Below are 21,007 nucleotides of genomic sequence, written 5' to 3'. Positions count from 1 at the left end.
AACTTCAGTGAAGGGGGCAAATGGGGAGGTGATAACAAGTAGTAGTGTTGTGAGAAGATGGAGTGAGTATTTTGAAGGTTTGTTGAATGTGTTTGATGATAGAGTGGCAGATATAGGGTGTTTTGGTCGAGGTGGTGTGCAAAGTGAGAGGGTTAGGGAAAATGATGTTTGAAGGAATAGTAGTTCCAGTATTATATGGTTGCGAGCTATGGGCAATGGTATAGATAGGGTTGTGCAGGGGGGGGATGGATGTGTTGGAAATGGAATTTTTGAGGACAATGTGTAGTGTTTGATCAAGAAAGTAATGAAAGGGTAAAAGAGATGTTAAAAAGAGTGTGGTAGAGAGAGCAGAAGGGATGTGTTGAAATTGTTTGTACATATTGAGAGAATGAGTTAGGTAGGTTGACAAAGAGGATATATGCATCAGGAGTTGAGGATACAATGAGAAATGGAAGACCAAATTGGAGGTGGAAGGATGAAGTGAAAAAGATTTTGAGCAATAGAGGCCTGGACATGCAGGAGGGTGAAAAGCATGCACAGAATAGAGTGAGTTAAAACAACTTGGTATACTGGGGTCAACATTCTGATAATGGACATAGCTAGGGCATGTTAAACACCTAGAGTAAACAATGGAAAGGTACATGGGGCCTGGATGTGGATATGGAGTGGTTCCAATGCATTAAACAAGACATCTCAGGTATGGATGTGAGTGTATGTGGCCTTTCTTTCCCGGCACTACCTCACTGGTGCAGCGGTTGCTGAGCAAGTGTTGGGGAGAAGAATAGAATGTATATCTTTTTTCTTTTCTTTCATGCATTTTGTGCTGTATCTAGCAGGATGGTGTGGCATTGGGAATGGATGAAGGAGTGCAAGCATGAATATGTATATGTTTATAATGATGGGATTATGTTCAGATAAGTCCATTGTAAATTGAAAATATTGTAAGTTGACCATACATTTAATACTTTACACATAACCTGCTGAACATCATAGCTCAGTCTAGCCTACCTTAAACATTCTCAGAACATTTACATTAGCCTACAGTTGGACAAAATTATCTAACACAAAGCCTATTTTATGATATTATTGAATATCTCAAGTACTTTATTGAATATTGTACTGGAAAAAAAATAGTTGTATGGGTGCTCACCATTAATGTACACAGCTGAAAGCACCTTGGACCTTAAGAATGTTTGAAGCATATAACACTGAAATTAAATGCTAGTTGACGAGGATGCTGCAACAACAAGGTCATCAATGTCTCCCTCCTCTGATGAGGCTTGAGAATAACTGGTAGAGGGTGTTCGTAATTGCGTGGCTAACTGGAAGCTGCAGCTCACTGCGCAGCATCACAAGAGGGTATCGCACCATGTATTGCTAGTCCGGGAATAGATCAAAATTGGTTCCACATATTGTTAGCCCGGGAAAAGATCAAAATTCGTACCGCATATTGCTAGCCTGGGAAAAGATCAAAATTCAAAGTAAGGTTTCTACTGAATGTTTATTGCTGTCACACCATCATAGAATCATAAATCGACCCATTGTTAAGTTGGGGAGCATATATAGGGGGGAGGGCTATTACCTGTATGGAGGGGTAGCAACAGGAATGGATGAAACCAGCAAGTATAAATATATACATATGTGAAGCGTCTGGGGTAAACCATGGAAAGTTCTGTGGGGCCTGGATGTGGAAAGGGAGCTGTGGTTTTGGGCATTATTGCCGGACAGCTAGAGACTGAGTGTGAACGAATGGGGCCTTCGTTGTCTTTTCCTAGCGCTACCTCGCACACATGAGGGGAGAGGGGGATGTTATTCCATGTGTGGCGAGGTGGCGATGGAAGTGAATAAAGGCAGACAGTGTGAATTGTGTGCATGTGTATATATGTATATGTCTGTGTGTGTATATATATGTGTACATTGAGATGTATGGATATGTATATTTGCGTGTGTGGACGTGTATGTATATACATGTGTATGGGGGTGGGTTGGGCCATTTCTTTCGTCTGTTTCCTTGCGCTACCTCGCAAATGCGGGAGACAGCGACAAAGCAAAATAAATAAATAAATATGTATATGTGTATGTATACGTCGATATTTATATGTGTGTATATGTGCTTTTATGGGCGTTTATGTATATATTTGTGTATATGAATAGTTGGGCCATTCTTCATATGTTTCCTTGTGCTACCTCGCTGTTGTGGGAAATCAGTTAAGTATAATAGAAAAAAATAAGCATGTATATGTACTTGTATGTGTGTATATGTACATATATGCCTACATGAGTGGATTTGTCTTTCATCGTCTGTTTCCTGGTACTACCTCACTAACGTGGGAAGCTGCAATCAAGTATATAGACTATTACTGTATATTATACAGCATCTGCATTCAAAACAGTACTGCATGGGAGATTGATTAAGATGCTGGAGTACCAGGCAGGAATAAGGAGGAGACTCCTCTGATGGATAGATGATTATCTTAGTTAATGCAGACAACATACATAAATTTAAGAAGTTGTATGATTGTAGAATGTTCAAGAGATAGGGCCCCATGAGTGTAAAATCCTCCCCATACAGTATGAATGATAGGTAATTACAAATTGGTAATCACATAATGAAGCAAAGATTCTCCCAATACATTCCCTGCTATCATATGTTCAACACTCAGTTCTTGGCAACAGACCCTTCTCACCAAAACCACTCCATACCAAGCCACAAGCCCCAACATTGAAATCAAAATCTTGCCCTGCCTTACACCTCCACAGCTTACACCTGCAGATCCTCCACCCCCAACAAAGATGACACTGACAAATACATTGAAATGACTTTTACATGAATTTTAAAGAACTATTGAATCTTCTTGTCCTAAGTACAGAATATCATCATCAAACTTTTGTGGGAAGCCATTTTAGGGAATCTTATGTAGTTGTCCTTGATATATCAAATGTTTGAGACAGGGTGTGGCATGAGGGTTACATCTGTAGGTTCCCCTCCTTTAGCTTCCTCCCTCTCTCTGCTTCCTCATATGTAGCTTCATCTATGGCTGATGTTTTCTCCATGGTTGTTGATGGATCAACTTCTCCCCCTTTCTGCATCAACAGTGGTGTCCCTCAAGATTCTGCCCTGTCTCCTACAATTTTCATTTTATCAACAGTTTCCTTTCTTCTACAAATAACCAAATGTGCTCATACTCTGATGACTGAATGCTGCATACCTTGGCATCCTTCAGTTCTGCTCCTTCTTCTCACTCGATCTGCATCACATCTCAACACAACTTCCTTAGTAAACTCTGACTTGGATAGGATATCTCAGTAGGTTAAACGAAATCTGGTTAAGTTAAATGCTTCCAAGACTCACATTATGCCCAATCTCTATCAAAATTTTCTCATAACTTTCTCCTTCGATGGCTGTCTAATTCTATTTAAGTTAATGAATGCACGTGATATTACTGAAACATCCACTCTATCTTGGAAACCCCATTTTATGGAGATAGCTAAGTATGTCTTTAAGAAACTGGGAGCCCTATTTACATGTTGAAATTTCTTTTGTTTCCCAGTAGTTGCTCCATTTTTACAAAGGATTGACCCATCCTTGTGTGGAGTACTACTCTCACTTCTCGGGTAGTTTTAGCCTTGCATCCTTATTTGTCAGAGTTGAGTCAAAAGTTTTCTGACTTATCAACTCTCCTATGCTACCTTCAAAACTTGAGACCACATGCCCTACACCACAGTGTTAGTTCACTTTCCTGCTTCTGTGGGTATTACTTTGGTTGTTGTTCCTAAGAGCTGGCTGTTTGTGTACCCCTACCATAGCTAGATCACACAGCAAGCTGCTGTGTCACATGATTACTGTATGGTTTTTGGCACCTTGAGGGTAGGCTGTTTTGGTAACTGTTTCTTTCCCAACACCTTAAAGATTTGGAACTCTTTGGCCTCTCATGTCTTTCCCAGTAACTGTTACCTGGCATATTTTGAATGATAGGTTTTTCACTTCCTCTGAAATTCATAAATACTTTCCCTTGTCTCTTTTTTTTTTTTCCTCTTTCAGTGACCTTTCTGTATTCTAATTAAAGCCTGGCCGTGGTGTGAATTTACTCTATCATAGTCAGACACATGCAAAACATGCCTAACACCACAGTAAAAGCTTTGAGCAATGGATAAACATAGATATGAAAAAGTAAACCAGCAGAGGAGTTAAGTTTGGAGTATAGTGAGTTGAAGATGAAGAAGAAAAAGTTACTAGAAATGCCAGAAATGATGTTTTCTCAAGAGTTTCAGCAAGTAAAGCTTCTGTGAGTATTACAGTCCAGTTTTGACTATTCATGGTTTTATTGTCCATTTTTGTTGATTATGAATTTTTCAAAGCAATCTCTCAAAAAATCTGATCCCATATTGTCCAATGTAAGAAGGTGAGCACACCAGATTGTGAGAAAAATGATGTTAGCTCTACAAATTTGATAAGATTATGCTTACATAGCTCCACTTTAATGTTTACATTAGCAGAAAACTGAACCATGAGGTTCATTGCCAGAGCAACAGAGTATAGCCCTTTCATCTCTAATGCATTGGGGACTACATGTGCCTTCCCTTATGGAAACTTAAGATATGTCATTTGTGAATCTTCACATGTGATTACCTGTTTGTTATTATCCTTTTGTTAAGTTTGGAGAGGGATTCCTACGCCCACAGGGCCTATCTCTTTGACTTTTTTGAGGAAAACTATGAACTTCTGGCATTCATGGTCTTATCATTAGCTTATTCCATTCATCCTTAACTTTTTAACCTTAGAAGGAATTTTTCTCTTTTAAAGCAAGTTTCTCCCTTAATTTCTTGTTGTGGCTTCTCATTTCTCTTTCGTAACAGATACAACTCTGATACAGTGTGTTTCATTATTTCTGTACACTGAAATTGAATAGTTGTTAGGTATATACCAGTATCATAGAACTTTATGCCTATTTTGGGGTGAATTCAGACAGTTTAGTTACTTATTCCAAATTTCTAGGGCTACAGTACATATAATAATCTCTCCTTTGTACTAATTATGACATGCAGTATTGTACTATTAGCAATTACTTTAGTTGATTATCAGCAGCTCTCCATGCAATATGGCTTACTCTTTTGGATCAGTGTTAATGGTAGAATTTTGAAAAAAAAATTGTCCTCCCAGAACTTCCTCATCCACACATAAGAATGACACAGCAATGCACTGTATCAAGCAGCATTACATAAATGGCACAGTATTGCACACTTTGGCACAGCAGTTATGTATGTGATTATTTATATGTTCAGGATATGAAGAGTTACTTTCTTACTGCTTCTTAAGATTTTGTTTATTGTTTGCATTCATGGTCTCATCCCTTAACTTATACTAACAATTCACAATTGTTATATAGTAAAAGTACCTTCTTATATCATTTACAACAAATTTCTTGCTGTGACCTCTTACTGCTTTTCTTTGCATGTTTCACAGAAGTATTCACTCAAAATCATTCATTTGATTCTTAAAATTGGATGTTGTGATGAAATCTCCCCTTATACATCTTACTTTCACAGTGGTCACATTTATAGCATCTGTTCTGTGTAGCTCAGTGCACTTAATCACATTTGTTGTCTTCCTCTGAACCTATGCCTGTCAGGTCATTTTGTTTCTTTGTTTGATGACCAAACTTAAAATGCGTAGTGTAATTCAGATGTTCTGTTAGTTTTATTATAAAGAGTTTATGGTACATTTGAAAACCCATTGAATTTAATGTGTTTTTTAATAACAACCAGATTTACCTCTTAACAATCGAACTAATGGGGTGTTTTGTGATGTGTCAGGTATTTTGTCAACTTCGAGGTGCCTTTTGAAAATGGATTCTTGTAGTTTATATCTTGTAAGATTTCTTTCCCCCATTGTCATTACTTTGTATTTGCTTTAGCTTAACTTTTTAACCACATATCAACTGTGGGGCTTATGTGTGTTGCTTTGTAAGTTATTACAATCCGGATTATTCCTCACTTATCTCATGACTTCAACATCTTTTACAGACATATTCATGCATGAATCAAGCCACACTTGTAAGTCATTAACATAGATCAGGAAATGATAACATCTCTCAAGAAAGAGGCCTCCTGCTTGTGTCTGGTTACTTAGAAAAGACTGCCATCTCTTGCATCATCTGTTATCCTCTAAGATAATTTTTTTCCATTGAGGGAATGTGGCCTTTGTTACTGTCTGAAAATCTGGCTTCTTTACCACCTTCATGTGTAAGACAGTGTACAATTCATTCCAGGATTCCAAGAATACTCATTCATCTGCGTTTGGACGATACTTGCAAGGAAGGAATGCTAATGACTTGGAGATTTATGAAAGAAAGTGGCAGGAGGTCGAGAGAAAGGTGCATGGGTTGAAAAGAGAGCAAATGAGAGTTGGAGTGAGAGAGTATTATTAAACTTTAGGGAGAATAAAAAGATATTTTGGAAGGAGATAAATAAAGTGCGTAAGACAAAAGAACAAATGGGAACATCAGTGAAGGGGGCAAGTGGGGAAGTGATAACAGGTAGTGATGAAGTGAGAAGGAGAGTGAGTATTTTGAAGGTTTGTTGAATGTGTTTGATGATAGACTGGCAGATATAGGGTGTTTTGGTCTATGAAGTGAGAGGGTCAGGGAGAATGGTTTGTTAAGAGAGAAGAGGTAGTGAAAGCAGGGGTCCTGCGTTCAATCCTGGCTGTTGGAGGTTTGTATGTTCTATGGAAGTGCACATTCATATACACTACATTCATATATATATATATATATATTTTTTTTTTTTTTTTTTTTTCATACTATTCGCTATTTCCCGCGATAGCGAGGTAGCATTAAGAACAGAGGACTGGGCCTTTGAGGGAATATCCTCACCTGGACCTCTTCTCTGTTCCTTCTTTTGGAAAAAAAAAAAAAAAAAAAAAAAAAAAAAAAAAAAAAAAAAACTATTCGCCATTTCCCGCATTAGCGAGGTTGCGTTAAGAACAGAGGACTGGGCCTTTTTCGGAATATCCTCACCTGGCCCCCTCTGTTCCTTTTGGAAAATTAAAAAAAAAATGAGAGGGGAGGATTTCCAGCCCCCTGCTCCCTCCCCTTTTAGTCGCCTTCTACGACACGCAGGGAATATGTGGGAAGTATTCTTAATCCCCTATCCCCAGGGATAATATATATGTATATATATGTATATATATATATAAAGGGCAAATGAGAGTTGGGGTGAGAGACTATCAGTAAATTTTAGGGAGAATAAAAAGATGTTCTGGAAGGAGGTAAATAGGGTGCGTAAGACAAGGGAGCAAATGGGAACTTCAGTGAAGGGCGTAAATGGGGAGGTGATAACAAGTAGTGGTGATGTGAGAAGGAGATGGAATGAGTATTTTGAAGGTTTGTTGAATGTGTCTGATGACAGAGTGGCAGATATAGGGTGTTTTGGTCGAGGTGGTGTGCAAAGTGAGAGGGTTAGGGAAAATGATTTGGTAAACAGAGAAGAGGTAGTAAAAGCTTTGCGGAAGATGAAAGCCGGCAAGGCAGCAGGTTTGGATGGTATTGCAGTGGAATTTATTAAAAAAGGGGGTGACTGTATTGTTGACTGGTTGGTAAGGTTATTTAATGTATGTATGACTCATGGTGAGGTGCCTGAGGATTGGCGGAATGCGTGCATAGTGCCATTGTACAAAGGCAAAGGGGATAAGAGTGAGTGCTCAAATTACAGAGGTATAAGTTTGTTGAGTATTCCTGGTAAATTATATGGGAGGGTTGATTGAGAGGGTGAAGGCATGTACAGAGCATCAGATTGGGAAAGAGCAGTGCGGTTTCAGAAGTGGTAGAGGATGTGTGGATCAGGTGTTTGCTTTGAAGAATGTATGTGAGAAATACTTAGAAAAGCAAATGGATTTGTATGTAGCATTTATGGATCTGGAGAAGGCATATGATAGAGTTGATAGAGATGCTCTGTGGAAGGTATTAAGAATATATGGTGTGGGAGGCAAGTTGTTAGAAGCAGTGAAAAGTTTTTATCTAGGATGTAAGGCATGTGTACGTGTAGGAAGAGAGGAAAGTGATTGGTTCTCAGTGAATGTAGGTTTGCGGCAGGGGTGTTTGATGTCTCCATGGTTGTTTAATTTGTTTATGGATGGGGTTGTTAGGGAGGTAAATGCAAGAGTCCTGGAAAGAGGGGCAAGTATGAAGTCTGTTGGGGATGAGAGAGCTTGGGAAGTGAGTCAGTTGTTGTTCGCTGATGATACAGCGCTGATGGCTGATTCATGTGAGAAACTGCAGAAGCTGGTGACTGAGTTTGGTAAAGTGTGTGGAAGAAGAAAGTTAAGAGTAAATGTGAATAAGAGCAAGGTTATTAGGTACAGTAGGGTTGAGGGTCAAGTCAATTGGGAGGTGAGTTTGAATGGAGAAAAACTGGAGGAAGTGAAGTGTTTTAGATATCTGGGAGTGGATCTGTCAGCGGATGGAACCATGGAAGCGGAAGTGGATCATAGGGTGGGGGAGGGGGCGAAAATTTTGGGAGCCTTGAAAAATGTGTGGAAGTCGAGAACATTATCTCGGAAAGCAAAAATGGGTATGTTTGAAGGAATAGTGGTTCCAACAATGTTGTATGGTTGCGAGGCGTGGGCTATGGATAGAGTTGTGCGCAGGAGGATGGATGTGCTGGAAATGAGATGTTTGAGGACAATGTGTGGTGTGAGGTGGTTTGATCGAGTAAGTAACGTAAGGGTAAGAGAGATGTGTGGAAATAAAAAGAGCGTGGTTGAGAGAGCAGAAGAGGGTGTTTTGAAATGGTTTGGGCACATGGAGAGAATGAGTGAGGAAAGACTGACCAAGAGGATATATGTGTCGGAGGTGGAGGGAACGAGGAGAAGAGGGAGACCAAATTGGAGGTGGAAAGATGGAGTGAAAAAGATTTTGTGTGATCGGGGCCTGAACATGCAGGAGGGTGAAAGGAGGGCAAGGAATAGAGTGAATTGGAGCGATGTGGTGTACAGGGGTTGACGTGCTGTCAGTGGAGTGAATCAAGGCATGTGAAGCGTCTGGGGTAAACCATGGAAAGCTGTGTAGGTATGTATATTTGCGTGTGTGGACGTGTGTATGTACATGTGTATGGGGGGGGTTGGGCCATTTCTTTCGTCTGTTTCCTTGCGCTACCTCGCAAACGCGGGAGACAGCGACAAAGTATAAAAAAAAAAAAATATATATATATATATATATATATATATATATATATATATATATTATTTTTGCTTTTTTTTGCTTTGTCGCTGTCTCCCACGTTTGCGAGGTAGCGCAAGGAAACAGACGAAAGAAATGGCCCAACCCACCCCCATACACATGTATATACATACACGTCCACACACGCAAATATACATACCTATATATCTCAATGTACACATATATATACACACACAGACACATGCATATATACCCATGCACACAGTTCACACTGTCTGCCTTTATTCATTCCCATCGCCACCTCGCCACACATGGAATACCATCCCCCTCCCCCCTCATGTGTGCGAGGTAGTGCTAGGAAAAGACAACAAAGGCCCCATTCGTTCACACTCAGTCTCTAGCTGTCATGCAATAATGCCCGAAACCACAGCTCCCTTTCCACATCCAGGACCCACACAACTTTCCATGGTTTACCCCAGACGCTTCACATGCCCTGATTCAATCCACTGACAGCACGTCAACCCCGGTATACCACATCGATCCAATTCACTCTATTCCTTGCCCGCCTTTCACCCTCCTGCATGTTCAGGCCCCTATCACTCAAAATCTTTTTCACTCCATCTTTCCACCTCCAATTTGGTCTCCCACTTCTTCTCATTCCCTCCACCTCCGACACAAATATCCTCTTGGTCAATCTTTCCTCACTCATTCTCTCCATGTGCCCAAACCATTTCAAAACACCCTCTTCTGCTCTCTCAACCACGCTCTTTTTATTTCCACACAATTCTCTTACCCTTACATTACTTACTCGATCAAACCACCTCACACCACATATTGTCCTCAAACATCTCATTTCCAGCACATCCATCCTCCTGCGCACAACTGTATCCATAGCCCATGCCTCGCAACCATACAACATTATTGGAACCACTATTCCTTCAAACATACCCATTTTTGCTTTCCGAGATAATGTTCTCAACTTCCATGCATTCTTCAAGGCTCCCAGGATTTTCGCCCCCTCCCCCACCCTATGATTCCCTTCCGCTTCCATGGTTCCATCCGCTGCCAAATCCACTCCCAGATATCTAAAACACTTTACTTCCTCCAGTTTTTCTCCATTCAAACTTACCTCCCAATTGACTTGACCCTCAACCCTACTGTACCTAATAACCTTGCTCTTATTCACATTTACTCTTAAATTTCTTCTTTCACACACTTTACCAAACTCAGTCACCAGCTTCTGCAGTTTCTCACATGAATCAGCCACCAGTGCTGTATCATCAGCGAACAACAACTGACTCACTTCCCAAGCTCTCTCATCCACAACAGACTTCATACTCGCCCCTCTTTCCAAAACTCTTGCATTCACCTCCCTAACAACCCCATCCATAAACAAGTTAAACAACCATGGAGACATCACACACCCCTGCCGCAAACCTACATTCACTGAGAACCAGTCACTTTCCTCTCATCCTACACGTACACATGCCTTACATCCTCGATAAAAACTTTTCACTGCTTCTAACAACTTGCCTCCCGCCCCATATACTCTTAGTACCTTCCACAGAGCATCTCTATCAATTCTATCATATGCCTTCTCCAGATCCATAAATGCTACATACAAATCCATTTGCTTTTCTAAGTATTTCTCACATACATTCTTCAAAGCAAACACCTGATCCACACATCCTCTACCACTTCTGAAACCACACTGCTCTTCCCCAATGTGATGCTCTGTACATGCCTTCACCCTCTCAATCAATACCCTCCCATATAATTTACCAGGGATACTCAACAAACTTATACCTTTGTAATTTGAGCGCTCACTCTTATCCCCTTTGCCTTTGTACAATGGCACTATGCAAGCATTCCGCCAATCCTCAGGCACCTCACCATGAATCATACATACATTAAATAACCTTACCAACCAGTCAACGATACAGTCACCCCCTTTTTAAATAAATTCCACTGCAATACCATCCAAACCTGCTGCCTTGCCAGCTTTCATCTTCCGCAAAGCTTTTACTACCTATATATATATATATATATATATATATATATATATATATATATATATATATATATGTGTGTGTGTGTGTGTGTGTGTGTATATCCCATTCCTCCCCCAACTCCCCTTACATCCTTTGCTCTCACCTTTTTCCATTCTGCACTCAGTCTATCCTGGTACTCCCTCACACAAGTCTCCTTCCCAAGCTCACTTACTCTCACCACTCTCTTCACCTCAACATTCTCTCTTCTTTTCTGAAAACTTCTACAAATCTTCACCTTCGCCTCCACAAGATAATGATCAGACATCCCTTTAGTTGTACCTATCAGCACATTAACATCCAAAAGTCTCTCTTTCACGTGCCTATCAATTAACACGTAATCCAATGATACTCTCTGGCCATCTCTCCTACTTACATATGTATATTTATGTATATCTTTCTTTTTAAACCAGGTATTCCCAATCACCAGTCGTCATCACACAAATCTACAAGCTCTTCACCATTTACAGCACTGAACACCCCATGTACATCAATTATTCCCTCAGCTGCCACATTACTCACCTTTGCATTCAAATCACCCATCACTATAACCTGGTCTCGTGCATCAAAACTACTAATACACTCACTCAGTTGCTCCCAGAACACTTGCCTCTCATGATCTTTCTTCTCATACCCACGTGCATAGGCACTAGTAAACACCCATCTCTCTCCATCCACTTTCAGTTTTACCCATATCAATCCATAATTTACTTTTTTACACTCTATCACATACTCCCACCACTCCTGTTTCAGGAGTAGTCCTACTCCTTCCCTTGCTCTTGTTTTCTCACCAACCCCTGACTTTACTTCCAAAACATACTCAAACCACTCTTCCCTTTTACCCTTGAGCTTTGTTTCACTCAGAGCCAAAACATCCAGGTTCCTTTCCTCAAACATACTACCTATCTCTCCTTTTTTCTCATCTTGTTACATCCACACACATTTAGACACCCCAATCTGAGCCTTCAAGGAGGATGAGCACTCCCTGCATACTCCCTTTCACCCCAGTCTGAGCCTTCAAGGAGGATGAGCACTCCCCGCATACTCCCTCTTCTGTTTCCTCTTCTAGAAGGTTAAAATACAAGGAGGGGAGGGTTTCTAGCCCCCTGCTCCCTTCCCCTTTAGTTGCCTTCTACGACACATGAGGAATGCGTGATAAGTATTCTTTCTCCCCAATCCCCAGGGATAAGCAAAAATGGGTATGTTTGAAGGAACAGTGGTTTCAACAATGTTATATGGTTGCAAGGCGTAGGCTATAGATAGAGTTGTGCTGAGGAAGTGGATGTATTGGAAATGAGATGTTTGAGGACAATATGTGGTGTGAGGTGGTTTGATCGAGTAAGTAATGAAAGGGTAAGAGAGATGTGTGGTAATAAAAAGAGTGTAGTTAAAAGAGCAGAAGAGGGCATTTTGAAATGGTCTGGTAACATGGAGAGAATGAGTGAGGAAAGATTGACAAAGGATATATGTGTCAGAGGTGGAGGGAATAAGAAGTGGGAGACCAAATTGGAGGTGGAAAGATGGAGTGAAAAAAATTTTGAGCATTCGGGGCCTGAACATGCAGGAGGGTGAAAGACGTGCAAGGAATAGAGTGAATTGGAACGATGTGGTATACTGGGGTCGATGTGCTGTCAGTGGATTGAACCAGGGCATGTGAAGTGTCTGGGGTAAACCATGAAAAGTTTTGTGGGGCCTGGATGTGGAAAGGGAGCTGTGGTTTCGATGCATTATACATGACAGCTAGAGACTGAGTGTGAACAAATGTGGCCTTTGTTGCCTTTTCCTAGCACTACCTCGCATGCATCCAGGGGAAGGGGGTTGTTATTTTATGTGTGGCGGAGTGGCAACAGGAATGACTAGAGGCAGCAGGTGTGAATTATGTACATGTGTATATATGTATATGTATGTGTATGTGGGTGGGTTGGGCCATTCTCTCGTCTGTTTCCATGCGCTACCTCGCTAACGCGGGAGACAGCGACAAAGCAAAATAATAAAAAAAATAATAAATGTATATAAAGTTGTAGATGGAAGGATGGAGTGAAATAGATTTTGAGCAACTGAAGCCAGAACATGCAGGATGGTGAGTGGGATGCATGGGATAGAGTGATTTGACGCGTTATACTGGGGTCAACACGCTGTCAATAGACTGAACCATGGCATGTAAAGTGGCTGCAGTTAACCATAGAAAGGTCTGTGGGGCCTGGTTGTGGATAGGGAGTTGTGGCTTTGGTGTATTGCGCATGACGGGTAGAGAATGGATTTGAGCGAATATAGCCTTTGTTCTTATGTTCCTGGCACTGCCTTGCTAACATGGGAATCTTCGATCAAGTATGAGAAAAAAATAGTATTGTAATCATATGTGGTGTAAGGTGGTTTGAGTAAGTAATAAAAGGATAAGAGAGAGATATGATAAGAGTGCAGTTGAGAGAGCTGAAGTTGTGATGAAATGGTTTGTATATATGGAGAGAGTGAATGAGGAGAGGGTGACAAAGGATTCATGTGTTAGAAGTGTTGAGGAAAGAGAGAAAGGAAAAACAAATTAGACATGGAAGTAATGAATGAAAAATGTTTTGAGTGAAACATACATGGGATGGAGTGAATTGGAGCAATGTGGAATACAGGGGACAATGTGCTATCAGTGGAGTGAATGAGGGCATAAGAAGCAATTGGGAGAAACCACAGAAAGGTTTGTGGGGCTTCATTCTTAGCATAGGGCTGTAGTTTTGGTAAATACATTTGACAGCTGGAGAATGGATGTGAGCAAAGGGGACCTTTTTTGGCTGTTGTGGGAATTGGCAAATAAGCTTGAAAAATAATATTGATGATAATAATGGTATTGATGATGATAAATGTCTTATGCCTTCTTTAGGGGATGAGACACCATAAGGATACATCATTTGAGAGGAGGCAGTCCTCAGATGCTGCTTGTAGGGGTCTAGTGGTCATTTTGGGGGCACTTCTTTTTGGAAGCATGTTTTAGGCACATGCCCAAAGGAATACTCATGAAATGCCTCTAAGAGTCAAAAATCAAGAAAGTGTTAAAAGATAAATTTAAAACTACTTGGTTATGAGTAAGGTCATGAGAATGAGGATGACACCATGGGAAATTATCTCACTTATCTCCTGTTTTGCTGAGTCATGTTCTTAAATCAGTAAAGTCATCAACAGGCAAACCCACAAGTTCAAAGAATTCCTTAGAATGAATTCTAAACTTTGTAGAGTATTGATTTTTAATGGTTGGTGTTGCATAATGGAACTACAGAAAAATACTGTCCTATTTGACAGATCTTAAAGATTTATTGAATGATACATCCCTAATATCATTTGCATGCAAGAAACCAAATTCTGAAATGAGAGCTTCAAATCAAATTTATTTTTAATGTTATCGTTTGTAAAACAGTTAGAGGAACAACACTATGTAGATTATGTATATCTGACCCTTCAAAGGGTATTACTGCTAAAGGGGAGCTGGCATTATTATGAAATCAGAAATCAATCATAGTGTAGTTCCTTAACTACTTTGCAAGCAATAACAATAAAAGTAGATTAGAAGTTAGAAATACTCACTGTTCCTTATTTCTCCCTTCAGCAGTCAACCACTTTTTTTTTTAATGTTAGAGGCTCCAGTCACATACAAAAGTCCACTTGAGGCTGAGCCTTAAATAGAATATAATGAGATTGAATAAGGGAAAAAGGAGAGACAAGGAAAAGTATTCATGAAGTTTTGAGGGAGTGAAAAACCTTGTCTTTTAAAAAATATCACATCATAGTTATTCTCAAAGACAGGAAAGGGTAGAGAGCTCCAAAGCTCCAAGGTGTAGGAAAAGAGATAGTCATTGAAACAGCCCACCCGTGAGTTGCCAACAGCCACACAGTGATCATGTAACACAGCAGATTGCTGAATATTGTGTTCATGTTAATGGTTGAGGCACACAAGCAGCCAGCTATTGGGTGCAAAAACCAAAGTAATACCTAGAGAAGAGGGTAAGTGAAACAGCATTACTGTTTAGGGCAAATAGGTCAAGTTTTGAAGTTATCCTGGGAGACTTGATAAGTCAAACTGCTATCAGCTCAACTCTGTCAGGTAATGGATTCAACTCTGTCAGGTAAGGATGCAAAGCTAGAACCACCCCAGATGTGAGAGCAGTACTCCATAGAGGGACGGATCAATCCTTTGTATAAAGGGAGCAACTACTAGGAGGAAAAGAAATTTCGATATCTAAACACGACTCCCAGTTTTTTGGAGGCTGACTTTACTATTTCCACGATGTAAGGTTTCCATGATAGTGTGGATGTTAAAGTAATACCAAGTATGTTTATTGAGTCAATATGTGGAATTACAGAACCATTGTGTGGAAATGTGATGTTTCAGTGCACTATTGTTTGATTCAAGTAACGATCAGTGATGAAGAAAAATATTTGTCAATCAATTTTTCCCATGTCTTGTTGAGTTTGCAGAACAGTATATTGACTGTACAAGTACAGAAAGTTTAATTTCTTTCATTTATGGGACTATATTGACTGAAAGTGTTAAATTGTTTACAATACAGAAAGTTTTGTGAGTACAGCTAAGAGGCTGACCGGCATAAAATATAATAAAGAGAACTGTCAGTCATTTTAAGTAAAAATATAGTACATATGGTATGTACTGTATTGTATCTGATTCCAAGAAAAAAATGTCACAGTTTTTGAAGTTTATGTTGTGAAAAATTAATGAAAATTTTGTTCTATAGTTGAAAAGATACTTTTGTTAAAAGTGTTTGAAGTTTATACAGTTCATTGATATTGGTTTGAATAATTTGTTATAGATACACTGACAACAAAAAGTTCCTTCTATATTTTGAGTGATATACTACACTTGTGTATGTCATTCTTTCTCTACAGTGTTTAATTCACCTGAAGCTAGCAAACAGACTACAGCATTCTTGATTAGTGAGTACACTTTTTTGTTCAATGCTGTTCTACATTTTCCCTCTCTTTAGTTAATGATTCTGGTTTTGATCACTGTAATGGTTTTATTTTTCAACATTCTCATATAAAAAAAAATTGCCATCACAGAAAAAGTTATTGTTTGGTATGACCAACGTTCTGAATGTGCCAGATTGACAAGAGTTAACTGTACTCGTCTATCAGTAAATGTGAAGATGTCAAGGATGCCTCTTTGGGATCTGCACCCTTTTGTTATGCAATAATTTTGAAGCTGTACCCCACATCAGACTCAGGATGCTTAACAATACTCTTGGAGTATCTGTTACACATGTCAGTGGTGCAGCTTAAGTTAAAGGATGCACAGCACTTGTAAACATATTTTATCAGGCCTGGTTATATATGATTTTTTTTATAGAAAATTATGTTCTTTACTTTACACAGAAATGTATTGCATTTGATGTGCAGAAATGTTAATGATGTAAGCCATGATTATCAGAATGTACACATTGGGAAAATTTTATGTTATTGATCTTTCAGTTTGTTCCTGTGGATTTCATATATTTTACCTGCTCTTTTTGTCCCAGACCTTTACAGTAATGATCATTTTCAAATTCTACCAAGTAAAGCAGAAAATTCTCAAATGGAAATTTGAAGAGTATGTGAACTCCCTGAAGCATATGATTATTTTTTTTATTATTACTATTTATTGTACTTTGTCGCTGTCTCCCACATACGCGAGGTAGTGCAAGGAAACAGATGAAAGAATGGCCCAACCCACCCATATACACATGTATATACATACATGTCCACACACACACATATACATACCTATACATTTCAACATGTGCATATATATACATACACAGACATATACATTTATACACGTGTGCATAATTCATACTTGCTGTCACTATTCATTCTCGTTGCCACCCCACCTAGTGAGGTAGCGCTAGGAAAAGACAACAAAGGACACATTCGTTCACATTCAGTCTCAAGCTGTCATGTATAATGCACCGAAATCACAGCTCCTTTTCCACATCCAGACCCCACAAAACTTTCCTTGATTTACCCCAGACACTGCACATGCCCTGGTTCAATCCATTGACAGCACGTCGACCCCGGTATACCACATCGTTCCAATTCACTCTATTCCTTGCATGCCATTCACCCTCCTGCATGTTCAGGCCCTGATCACTCAAAATATTTTTCATTCCATCCATCTACCTCTAGTTTGGTCTCCCACTTCTCCTCGTTCCCTCCACCTCTGACACATATATCCTCTTTGTCAATCTTTCCTCACTCATTCTCTCCATGTGATCAAACCATTTCAACACACCCTCTACTGCTATCTCAACCACACACTTTTTATTACTACACATCTCTCTTACCCTTTCATTACTTACTCTATCAAACCACCTCACACAACATAGTGTCCTCAAACATCTTATTTCCAACACATCCACCATCCTCCGAACAACCTTATCAATAGCCCATGCCTCACAACCATATAACATTGTTGGAACCACTATTCCTTCAAACATACCCATTTTTGCTTTCCAAGATATTATTCTCGCCTTCCACACATTCTTCAACGCTTCCAGAACCATCACCCCCCTCCCCCACCCTGTGCCTCACTTCCGCTGCCAAATCCACTCCCAGATATCTAAAACACTTCACTTCCTCCAGTTTTCCTCCATTCAAACTTTTCTCCCAAATGACGTGTCCCTCAACCCTACTGTACCTAATAACCTTACTCTTATTCACATTTACTCTCAGCTTTCTTCTTTCACACACTTTACCAAACTGTCACCAGCTTCTGCAGTTTCTCACCCGAATCAGCCACCAGCACTGTATCATCAGTGAACAACAACTGACTCACTTCCCAAGCCCTCTCATCCACAACAGACTGCATACTTGCCCCTCTCTCCAAAACTCTTGCATTCACCTCCCTAACAACCCCATCCATAAATAATTAAACAACCATGGAGACATCACGCACCCCTGATGCAAACCGACATTCACTGAGAACCAATCACTTTCCTCTCTTCCTACTCATACACATGCCTTACATCCTCGATAAAAACTTTTCACTGCTTCTAGTAACTTGCCCCCCCACACCATATACTCTTAATTATCTCCACAGAGCATTTCTATCAACTCTTATCATATGCCTTCTCCATATTCATAAATGCTACATACAAATCCATTTGTTTTTCTAAGTATTTCTCACATACATTCTTCATAGCAAATACCTGATCCACCCATCCTCTACCACTTCTTAAACCACATTGCTCCTCCCCAATCTAATGCTCTGTACATGCATTCACTCTCTCAGTCAATACCCTCCCATACTATTTCCCATGAATACTCAACAAACTTATACATCTGTAATTGAACACTCACCTTTATCCCCTTTGCCTTTGTACACTGGCACTATGCATGCATTCTTCCAATCCTCAGGCACTTCACCATGAGCCATATATACATTGAATATCCTCACCAACCAGTCAACAACAGTCACCCCCTTTTTTAATAAATTCCACAGCAATACCATCCAAACCCGCCACCTTGCTGGCTTTCATCTTCCGCAAAGCTTTCACTACCTCTTCTCTCTTTACCAAACCATTCTCCCTGACCCTCTCACTTCACACACCATCTCGACCAAAACACCCTATATCTGCCACTCTGTCATTTAACATATTCATCAAACCTTCAAAATACTCACTCCATCTCCTTCTCACATCACCACTACTTGTTATTACCTCCCCATAAGCCCCCTTCATCGATGTTACCATTTGTTCTCTTGTCTTACGCACTTTATTTACCTCCTTCCAAAACAATCTTTTTATTCTCCCTAAGCTTTAATGATACTCTCTCACCCCAACTCTCATTTGCCCTCTTTTTCACCTTTTGCACCTTTCTCTTGACCTCTTGCCTCTTTCTTTTATACATCTCCCAGTCATTTGCACTATTTCCTTGCAAAAATCATCCAAATGCCTCTCACTTCTCTTTCACTAATAATCTTACTTCTTCATCCCACCACTCACACCCTTTCTAATCAACCCACCTCCCACGCTTCTCATGCCACAAGCATCTTTTGCGCAAGCCTTCACTGCTTCCCTAAATACATCCCATTCCTCCCCCACTCCCCTTACGTCATTTTCTCTCACCTTTTTCCATTCTGCACTCTCTCCTGTTACTTCTTCACACGTCTCCTTCCCAAGCTCACTTACTGTCACCACTCTCCTCACCCCATCATTCTCTCTTCTTTTCTGAAAACTTCTACAAATCTTCACCTTCGCCTCTACAAGATAATGATCAAACATCCCTCCAGTTGCACCTCTCAGCACATTAACATCCAAAAGTCTCTCTTTCATGCACTAATCAATTAACACGTAATCCAATAACGCTCTTTGGCCATCTCTCCTACTTACATATGTCTATTCATGTATATCTCTCTTTTTAAACCAGGTATTCCCAATCACCAGTCCTTTGACAGCACACAAATCTACAAGCTCTTCACCATTTCTGTTTACAACACTGAACACCCCATGTACACCAATTATTCCCTCAACTGCCACATTACTCACCTTTGCATTCAAATCACCCATCACTATAACCTGGTCTCATGCATCAAAACTGCTAACACACTCACTCTGCTGCTCCCAGAACACATGCCTCTCATGATCTTTCTTCTTATGCCCAGGTGCATAGGCACCAATAATCAGCCAACTTTCTCCATCCACTTTCAGTTTTATCCATATCAGTCTAGAGTTTACTTTCTTAGACTCAAATCACATACTCCCACAACTCCTGTTTCAGTAGTGCTACTCCTTCCTTTGCTCTAGTCCTCTCACCAATCCCTGACTTTACTCCTAAAACATTCCCAAACCACTCTTCCCCTTTACCCTTGAGCTTCGTTTCACTCACAGCCAAAACATCAGGTTCCTTTCCTCAAACATACTACCTAACTTTCCTTTTTTCTAATCTTGGTTACAGCCACACACATTTAGACACCCCAATCAGAGCCTTCGAGAAGGATGAACACTCCCCGCGCGACTCCTTCTGTTTCCCCTTTTAGAAAGTTAAAACACAAGGAGGGGAGGGTTTCTAGCTCCCTGCTCCCATCCCCTTTAGTCACCTTCTACGACACGCAAAGAATGCGTGGGAAGTATTCTTTCTTCCTTATCCCTAGGGATAAGGAAGATTATTTTATTAACATTAATTAGTTTTTTTTTTTTTTTTTTTTTTTTTTTTTTTTTATACTTTGTCGCTGTCTCCCGCGTTTGCGAGGTAGCGCGAGGAAACAGACGAAAGAAATGGCCCAACCCCCATACACACGTACATACACACGTCCACACACGCAAATATACATACCTACACAGCTTTCCATGGTTTACCCCAGACGCTTCACATGCCTTGATTCAATCCACTGACAGCACGTCAACCCCTGTATACCACATCGCTCCAATTCACTCTATTCCTTGCCCTCCTTTCACCCTCCTGCATGTTCAGGCCCCGATCACACAAAATCTTTTTCACTCCATCTTTCCACCTCCAATTTGGTCTCCCTCTTCTCCTCGTTCCCTCCACCTCCGACACATATATCCTCTTGGTCAATCTTTCCTCACTCATTCTCTCCATGTGCCCAAACCATTTCAAAACACCCTCTTCTGCTCTCTCAACCACGCTCTTTTTATTTCCACACATCTCTCTTACCCTTACGTTACTTACTCGATCAAACCACCTCACACCACACATTGTCCTCAAACATCTCATTTCCAGCACATCCATCCTCCTGCGCACAACTCTATCCATAGCCCACGCCTCGCAACCATACAACATTGTTGG

At 40.3% G+C, this 21,007-nt stretch overlaps 1 protein-coding gene and 1 long non-coding RNA gene across 2 annotated transcripts in view; one reads left to right on the top strand and one right to left on the bottom strand.

Annotated features, from left to right (window-relative positions):
* Nucleotides 1–21,007, top strand: part of red (LysM peptidoglycan-binding domain-containing protein red) — a 121,747-nt gene that overhangs the window by 66,912 nt on the left and 33,828 nt on the right. The window lies entirely within an intron of this gene.
* The window catches only part of LOC139755062 (uncharacterized), an 87,062-nt gene continuing 67,000 nt past the window's right edge, over nucleotides 946–21,007 (bottom strand). Inside the window, exon 2 of the long non-coding RNA XR_011714027.1 lies at nucleotides 946–1,458. This is a non-coding gene — a long non-coding RNA (uncharacterized lncRNA). The remainder of the gene's footprint in view (nucleotides 1,459–21,007) is intronic.

The sequence above is a fragment of the Panulirus ornatus genome, chromosome 18, assembly GCF_036320965.1.
Source record: "Panulirus ornatus isolate Po-2019 chromosome 18, ASM3632096v1, whole genome shotgun sequence".
Lineage (NCBI taxonomy): Eukaryota > Metazoa > Arthropoda > Malacostraca > Decapoda > Palinuridae > Panulirus > Panulirus ornatus.
This window is presented reverse-complemented; position numbering and strand designations above follow the sequence as displayed.